Source organism: Puma concolor, chromosome C1 (genome assembly GCF_028749965.1).
Source record: "Puma concolor isolate L17-30 chromosome C1, mPumCon1.1.hap2, whole genome shotgun sequence".
Classification (NCBI taxonomy): Eukaryota; Metazoa; Chordata; class Mammalia; order Carnivora; family Felidae; genus Puma; species Puma concolor.
In genome coordinates, this window is record NC_141674.1 from 104,243,694 (window position 1) to 104,252,175 (window position 8,482).

The 8,482-nt window shown below is 45.6% G+C and overlaps 1 protein-coding gene across 4 annotated transcripts in view; it reads left to right on the forward strand.

Annotated features, from left to right (window-relative positions):
- Nucleotides 1-8,482, forward strand: part of LOC147578305 (uncharacterized) — a 72,173-nt gene that overhangs the window by 61,899 nt on the left and 1,792 nt on the right. For 3 of the 4 annotated variants that reach the window (XM_086718000.1, XM_086718002.1, XM_086718001.1), the window contains exons 2-3: nt 1,925-2,059; nt 4,192-4,283. The gene's annotated coding sequence lies outside the window, so the exon portion shown is untranslated. The remainder of the gene's footprint in view (nt 1-1,924; nt 2,060-4,191; nt 4,284-8,482) is intronic. The other variant, XM_086718003.1, reaches the window with a different exon arrangement.

The window sequence follows — 8,482 nt, forward strand, 5'->3', positions numbered from 1 at the left end:
GGTTGGTAAGGAGGTCATTGACTAAAAGGTGAAGGAACGATTCCACACTGGTCTCTTCTTAGAAGGCAAGTTGTATGTAACTTGGCTTTTGAGCTCAGGATCCCTGACCTCGATTTTTAGATGACTAACATAGGTGAAAAAGTACTTATGCACATTAGAATTTGTTCTATGGGATATTTGCCCCATAGCCTTCAGAAGTGTCTGCTGCTGTGAATCAAAAGAAAATGCTCTCTGGCTTATTGGGGGGAAAACGTACAGAGGTTTCACAAGCATTATAACCAACTAAATTATTTGATCATGGTGACTTGGGATGGTGGTTAGAGCCATGAACTTGGAATCAGGAAGCTGGCTTCCCATAGACTTCTGTGACTTTGAACCAATCTCTCATATTTATTCTCCAGTTTTCCCATTGATGAAGTGGGGATCCCACTGCCCTGACCACTCATAACACATTGCATTGCTTAACAAGTGAATGCCTATCTGTAAACTGCTTTGAACACTTCTGAGAATGAGAGATGATGTAGCCCAACTTTTTTCTCACTTCTAAAAGACTGCTCTCTCAGGAACAGACCACTTTCAGCTTTTGTAACAATCATGGCAGCATAGTTGATCAAGGAACAAAAAGGAGTACCTTCTGCATCTGTCTTGTTCTATCATCTGGGTTTTGGTTTCCTACTGATTTTTTGAAAGGTGATACCTCTTCTCCATTTACGAGGAAGTTAGAGTGATGACAATCGGAGAGTGTAAGGAGAGGTCCCCATGGAGAGTAGGAATGTACATGCTGTGAATGCTCACCTAGACTGATGCCTGCCCTGAATTTGTGTGATCTTGGACATGTTACTTGGCTTCATGGTGCCTTAATTTTCTTCAACTATGAAATATTGTTGGTGGAATAACCCACTTGTCCGTCTGCCTTGTTTGACTGCGCTGTTAGAGTCTATAGAAACTTTATTTGTCCCAGAGCAACTTTATTTGTTCCTAACCTCCTATGTCCCACATACGCCTTTGGCAGGCTAATGAAATATAGGACCTCTTTTGGGAACTGTGTTTTTAAAATGCATAAAATGAAACACATGGACTTACAAATGACATGGAAACAGTTATCAAAATGTTAATCAGTTATGATATAGTAATACATATGCTTCTTTCTAACACATTAAATAACAAAATGTAGCTGCAGGTCTAACCATACTGTAATTTTGAACTAGCGATGAGTAAATATTGTGTTGAAGTATCTGCAGCAAGTATAATGTGACATGAAAATGTCCTGTGGTTTGTCTTGGTGACAGTCACAGGGTTGCTAATACTATCACGGGTCGTTACCTCCCTTCACAATCGAAGGCAGTGCTGACTTTCGCTGAAGAGGTGAGTGAGTACAAACAAAGATGGACGTTTCCCCCCAGTAAGTCCACAGCTGCCACCAAGTCTCTCCACAGACCCCATGTGAGGCAGTGGGTCCCAGGTTAAGGGCTCCTGCCCTAGACCAGCTGATTTTTGAAAATTAAATGATCTTATGGCCACTCGCGGTTAAAGCTTTGCAGTATTTTTTTCGACATCTCCATCATGCCAAATCCAAGAGCGTAAAGAAGGTATGAAGTAAAAGTTCGTTTTGCAGCCTGTTGGTGACTATTCTTGGTTGTGGAGAAAAGTAAAAACGATGATTAGCATCAGGCTTTCACGTCTGGCGGATTTTGCTTTGCGAAACAGCCCCGTCTTCAGGGGGGGCGGATTTGGGCTGTGCTGCTCCGTCTCCTTGCATTTTGAGTTTTAGTGGTTTGCCTTCATTCTCCATTTTTGACCTAATTATTTTCTCATTACTCCTTCCAAATACTCTGTTGGCCACAGAGCATTGGGGAATGGGTGGTTTTCTTTGCAGTTGGTGTGAATTGGGGTATGAACTTCTCCATTCTTCTCGTCCCTGTAGGCCTCAATGTGGGACTAGCTGGTGTCACTCCACTTTGACCTAAAAATTCCCTTCTGTTTGGGAGGCAGAGCTCATTCTTGGAAAGTTCTTCCGTGTCCCAATGTAGAAGAGAGAGCAGATCGGACATCTCGAAAGGTAAAGAACCTGATGATGAACATGTAACTTCTGCGATTCACTCTGAGTATTTTAGAGTTTTGTTTCTGTTTCTGTAGGGTCTCTTATACCTTCCACTTGTTCATTATTGTAACAGTCCCCAAGGCAAAGGTCATCAAGTCGAATGCAAGTCTAAACTGTAAGTGTAGTCACCTTATACTTTCCCGTGAGCAGGGACTTCTGCAATTGCTCACCTCATGGGAAAGGCAGGTGGGAAGACGTTAAACAGGTGTTTAGCATGTCTTCATTGGTCTGTGTAAATACAAGCCAAAGGTAGCAAAACTTAAGCCCCAAGCTCATTATAATCCTTGGATCACTCAGTATTTATTGAGTTTCTCTTGGGCATCGGGTGCTGAGATGATGACCCTTTTTCTCAGGGGGCTCTGTGTCTCCACATAACAGAGATACAGTTTATAAGGTGTAATAGTGTTGTGACTATGACGCTGAAGGGCCACAGAGGACATGCCTAGGGGTAGCTGGGAATCAAGGAGAATTTCACAAAGAAGGGACATCTGTGCTGACATTTTACTTTGGGTGGCCATCATTCCAAATGATAGTTGAAGTTCATTTTTGAATGTTTACATTTTGCCAAGACTCTTTAGTTTGGTAGCAATGTTTATTTGCTTGCCTAAGGTTTGTTGGCCTGCAGGGCACTAGAGGCATTTTAACCCTTCGAGTATGAAAACACAACGTTTGTATTTTGTGTGGACCAAGATTTTCTGCACATGCTTATCTCCTAGTTGTCTTTCCCCCACATGTTGGAGAGAGAGTGGTTCTTCCTGTTGTGTACTCTTTCTGCAAGGAAGCCTGTTAGGAGTTGGCATGCCAGAAGTCAAGAATGAGCTAGGAATGGAATCCTGCGGCCTTTTCGTTCCACATTCTCAGTTTGATACTCTGCCTTTTATGGAGCAGTGGTCATAGTGTAGAAATGAAATTTGTTAAACATGACATAGTTGTAATAAACTTGACTTCTTAGAGCAGGAAAGTGGGAAAGGATCATTGGAGGAATGGAAGTTGGAATTGTAGAGGTGGTTCTGAGCTTGGTCAGATTAACTTGTGAATTTCTTTACAACATTGTGACCACCTTGTAGAGTCTCCTTTTAAAGATTCCGAGGTAGTGTGGCCTTAGAACAGTCTGGAACTTGGTTCTTCCTTGCAATTTCAGAACTATAAAATCTGGGCAAACGGGGGAGGCTCAGGGTTCTAATTCTGTTTTACAAGGACTCACACTGGAAATTGTCCTGCTCGACCAGTAGCTTGTTTTATTGACTTACTTAGCTCAAGTCAATGTAGCCTTGTGCCACAGTAGGCACTCAGTCAGAGGAAATCATCTGGCCAGGTTGTTTGGCCCCAAGTTCTCCCGAAAGTATGTGAACCGTGCTTGCTGAACGCTTGTGATGCAGAACCCGGTTGAGAAGGGGGAGGACTGTGCTGCATCGCTCTGTGCCTTTGGCATCATGTCTCCAGTTGTGTGTCTCCCGCCTTCCCAGCCAGCTCTCACTTCTCCCTAATAACAAGGACTGGACAGAAGCAAAAATGGGAGGGGTGTTTTTCTCCTACCAAATGCCCAGAAATTTAAAAAATAGAAACATTGATTTTATTTGCTCTTAGTATTTCACCAGTCGCTGAAAATAAAACATGCAGTTGGGGAAGAGGCAGAGTCCCAAGGCCTAGGGCCTTGAGATGTCTGCAGATTGGATAACACACTCTTTAAAAAATTGGAAGTTGATTCCCTTTACCTGGGAGGTGACAATAGCCTCTCAATCTAGTATTCTAGAATAAATAGGAAATCTGTTCTTCTCTTAAGGTGTTCAGTGACAACACGATATAGTGGATTTTAAAAAAAAAATCCGTTTAGGGGCGCCTGGGTGGCTCAGTCGGTTGGGCGTCTGACTTTGGCTCAGGTCATGATCTCACAGTTTGTGAGTTCGAGCCCCGCGTCGGGCTCTGTGCTGACAGCTCAGAGCCCGGAGCCTGTTTCGGATTCTGTGTCCCCCGCTCTGTCTGCCCCTCCCCCACTTGTGCTCTGTCTCTCGCTCTCAGAAATAAATAAATGTAAAAAAAAATTTTTTTTTAAATCCATTTAGAAGTTTTTCTTCTTCATCCTCATCCAGGTGAGGGTCACCTTTGAGAAAGGGGTTCTCGGACTCCCACAGCTCCTCACCTCCAGGATGAGCACTGCGGTATCGTGACCCTTGGGGTTTTGGTGAGTAGCCTGATGGATGGTGGCACTAGAGAACCTGGCTGGCTTAGAAAGATGATCTTGGGGAAAAACTTCGGCTTTTGTTCAACAGATATTTTTTGAGCAGACACCACATGCTGGGTGCTGTAGTAAGCGCTGGGAACACAGAGGTGACCAAACAAATCACCCTTGACCCCTGCCTTCCCTTTCTGAAGAAGAAATCCCGAAGCCGAGATTTCAGGCATTCAGCAAAAATATTCAGACTCCATACGGAGGGTTGTGGTGAGGGAGAGACGTGTCGGGAATGACTCCCGTGTTTCCGGCAGGAACCGACTGGGTGGACGAAAGTGCCATTGGCCACAGTGTGGAAGACTGAGGGGCAGGTGCGTCGGGGAGGGATGAAGAGTTCCTCTCCCATCTAGGGAGACGCCAAGGTGGTGGCTGTGTGTGCAGGTCTGCGGGGCGCCAGCTGAGCTGGAGATGGGAAGTTGGGAGTCATTGGCTCCGAGAGAGCTTACAGAGTGGGGAGAGAAGAGTGCCGAGGAGCTCTGAGGAGCTCTGAGTCGTAGAGGCTGAGTGGAGAAGGGGCTGGCACAGGGCGCAGGTGGAGAGCGACTGGGGAGGCAGGAGGGAAACCAGGGAAGTGTGGTGGCCTGGAAACCGAGAGGGGAGAGTTCCAAGAAGGAGGTGATCAGCTGGCGGACTAAGAGGTGGAGTCCGATGAGGTTACAAAAGTGGCCAGTGGTGACCTTAACCAAAACAGTGGTTTCTGTGATCCGGGTGGGGGTGGGGGGTGGAAGTCAGTTTAAATTAAAATGGTTAAAGGGTGAACGGCAAGTAAGGAAGGGAAGACCACGTGTCTTGTCAACTCTGTGGAGAGACTTGGCTCTGAGAGGGACTAACAACATGTTTTGTTTTCCTGTAATTTTTTGGTCCCTGTTCAACGCTGGAAGACATACCACGTGTCTGCGTGGTGGTTGGAAGCACGCAGCAGATAGCGGGGAAGACCCAAGGAGAGAGAGAGAGAGAGAGAGAGCGTGCTCGTGGAAAGCTGGAAGGGATGGGGCCTAGACCGCCTGTGGCGGGACTGACCTTTGAGGAAAAATGGGCTATTTTCTCTGTTTCGATGATAGAGAAGAAGGAGGGGGTGGGCACCGTGAAAACAGGTTTGCAGACTTGGTGGTGAGGACGACGTCACGTCCTGCCTGGTGACTTCTTTTCTCCTTGTTAAGTCCTGGGCAGGACCGTGCCCTGAGAGAGGGGAGGGCGGGGTGGAAGGGTCAGTTGAAGAGGAACAAGATATGAAATGCCATTGGGCAGGATAAGCGAGTGAGCTGGCTAGACAGTGATGGTCGCCGTAGTACCAGTTAACCCAGAGGCTGATACTGTGCCGCCAAGCGCTGTCTTCCGGGCGCTAGCTCACCTTGTTGTCCACCAAGTCCCCATCTTGACAGTGATGAAGAGCACAGCCGGGGGCCTGGCCGAATGCCAGCTCTCCCACTTACTAGAGTATGACTAACTCGCATATGACTAACTCACGTATGACCCAACTCGCTCGCTCCGGCGAACGGCTAAACATTTCAGAGCCTCAGTTTCCTCACCTCTCAAATAGGTGGGGGTACCTGCCTCCCGGCGCTGTGGTCAGTGACTTAATATGTACAGGCCTTGCCTGAAAGAGTGCCTGATACCTCGTTAGGAAGAATTTTAAATATGAGCTAAGAAGAAAAGGGAGAAGCATTGAATGAATAGATCTTCAAGAATAGATCTTCTATTGGAGGAAAAAGTCTCTCTGTGGCTGTAATGAATCATCTTCTGTGGAAGACCTTTTCCAGTCCTTAAAATGACAGTGGAGCACCAGCCTGCAAATGTAGGCCCCCAAGAGCCAAATTGTAGTCTTTGGAACTATATGATGAGACACTTGGTGGATTCTTTTGCCAGCCTAAGGCTAGGGTGACTGACTTCAACTACTCCCCTGGCTCATCCAGGGGTTTTGAAAACCCGGGATTTTGTTCCCCGTCAGTCAGGGAGTCCACACGCCTGCTTCAGCCTTCGTGCTGTCTCTCTGCCCGTAAGGTCATGGTGAGGAGGTGGCTTCGATGAAGAGTAGGGTCGGGGAGAACCGACTGCAAACCTGGAAAGAAGCCATGCACACCGTTCACATGTGCTCCCTCCATCCACCTGTAAAATGCCCATCCATCAAGGCTGAGAAACTCGTGAGAGTAAAAAACTGTCTTTAGGAGTACTTTGAAGATAAAAGTGTTGTGTGCTCACAGTATTATTATCAGAAATCGTCTTTGCTACCAGTTCATCAGAAATGCCTGGCAGACTGGGGCACCTGGGTGGCTCAGTCAGTTAAGCGACTTCGGCTCAGGTCATGATCTTGCAGTTCCGGAGTTCGAGCCCCGCATCAGGCTCTGTGCTGACAGCTCAGAGCCTGGAACCTGCTTCGGATCCTGTTGTCTCCCTCTCTCTCTGCCTCTCCCCTACTTACACTGTTTCTCTCTTTCAAACATAAATCAACATTTAAAAAAATATTTTTTTAAAGATATACCTGGCAGATTGAGGCGATTTGATATTTGTAATATGTTTTGAGTTCCTTTGGAGAAAGTGTACCACAAATGCCAGGTGTTTCTGTTCTGGGAGAAGCAGACGGAGTATGTCACTGAGGGTCCGATCACATCTTAGTACATCATGCTGAGTATTATAGACAAGCCAAAGAACTTGAAAACAAGATTCTTGTCTTCAAAGAACATAGTCTTTCTTCATAAGGAGATAAAACATACACATAGGACTATTCAGTATGACATATGATTGAGTGCTAGAATGTGTGATGCAGACAGAAAGTACCAGAAGTTACAGAAGGGGACTATTTGGTGGTAACTACTTTTCTGTTCCTGAGGTAAATGTTTTCTGATGGCTTTGTCCATGCAAGATTCAGTAGCTACTTGTATGTTACCAGGGATTCCTGATGTTTAGTGAGAGGTTACAAAATGGTTTATGATTATGTATGTCAGACTTGACAACCACGATCAATTTTATAGTTCAGACTGAAAAAAAAAAAAAAGCTGAAGGTGGTGGGGGCTAAAAGTACAACCTTAAATACCATCAAGACCAAAATGTTTTTTTGGGATGTTTTTCCCCCCGAGGTCAGCATAGAAAACATTCCATACCATTTTCTTCTAGTTGTTTTTCCTGACTTCATCATTTAAAAAGAAAAAAAAAAAAAAAAAAAAAGTAATTGTGTGCACTGAGAACTTCCATAAATTCCTTTTAGCGTCTCAGGTAAAATAGCTGGGACTATTGCAGATTTCCAAAGGAAGACATGGATGTTTAACCCTTGACCGTGATCAGACTCGGCGCCAAAACCTGTAACAACTCCCAATCTCCAGTCCGGTTGTGGAGTCCCACAAAGTGTGTGTAAGCGGTAACACCCGAGGTACTTCTGGCTCCCTGTGATTCTTCAGCCACGAGTCCCACATCTTACATCCTTCTATCTCAGTCCCGGGCCCCTTCACCAAGCTATCAGAAGTCCCGCCAAGCTATCAGAAGAGAGTAGAGGGGACCGCGGTTACCCGAAAACCATATTGGAACTGCCCTGGAAGGATCAGTGACTGAAAGTGGGTTTTGGTTGTCCCTGAACTAGTCCAGGTGTCCTGCAGTAAAGGGCGTTCTCATTTGCTCTCTGGCTAGGTTTGGGAATATTTTCTTGACCTTTATGCTTCAAATTAGCCTTGCAAATTGGCTCAAAAACTATCTTAGCTTCCAAAGATGTTCTTTTACCTTCAATATGATGGATCATTCCCATGCTTAGCCATGCCTACGGTCCCTGTCATTAAACAGCGAGAACTCCAGACACATCCTTGGCATAATTTAATAGAAAGATCGTGGAAGTCAGGGGGCAGAACTGATTGTATTTGGTATTGGCTCAGCAGCCGATCTCAGAAGGACCTCCTCCAATGTCTCCCCACCCTGAGGCCCCGAGAATATAAACAGAGATTAATTTGTTTCGTGGTTTGAAATCGGGATGGGTTTGCTACATTTCAGTGCCGTTGTCTGCCATCAGAGGCGAAACACCGGATAGTTGCTATGGATTTGGGAGTACCCTGTGGTTTCAAAGCATTGTTTTGAAAAGAGCAGATAAACCTGCGTTTTGGGCGGTTTTGTATCTGGAAGTGGAGAAACGTAAGGGAGAATATATGGCTGAAGATGAAATGTTTTTCTCA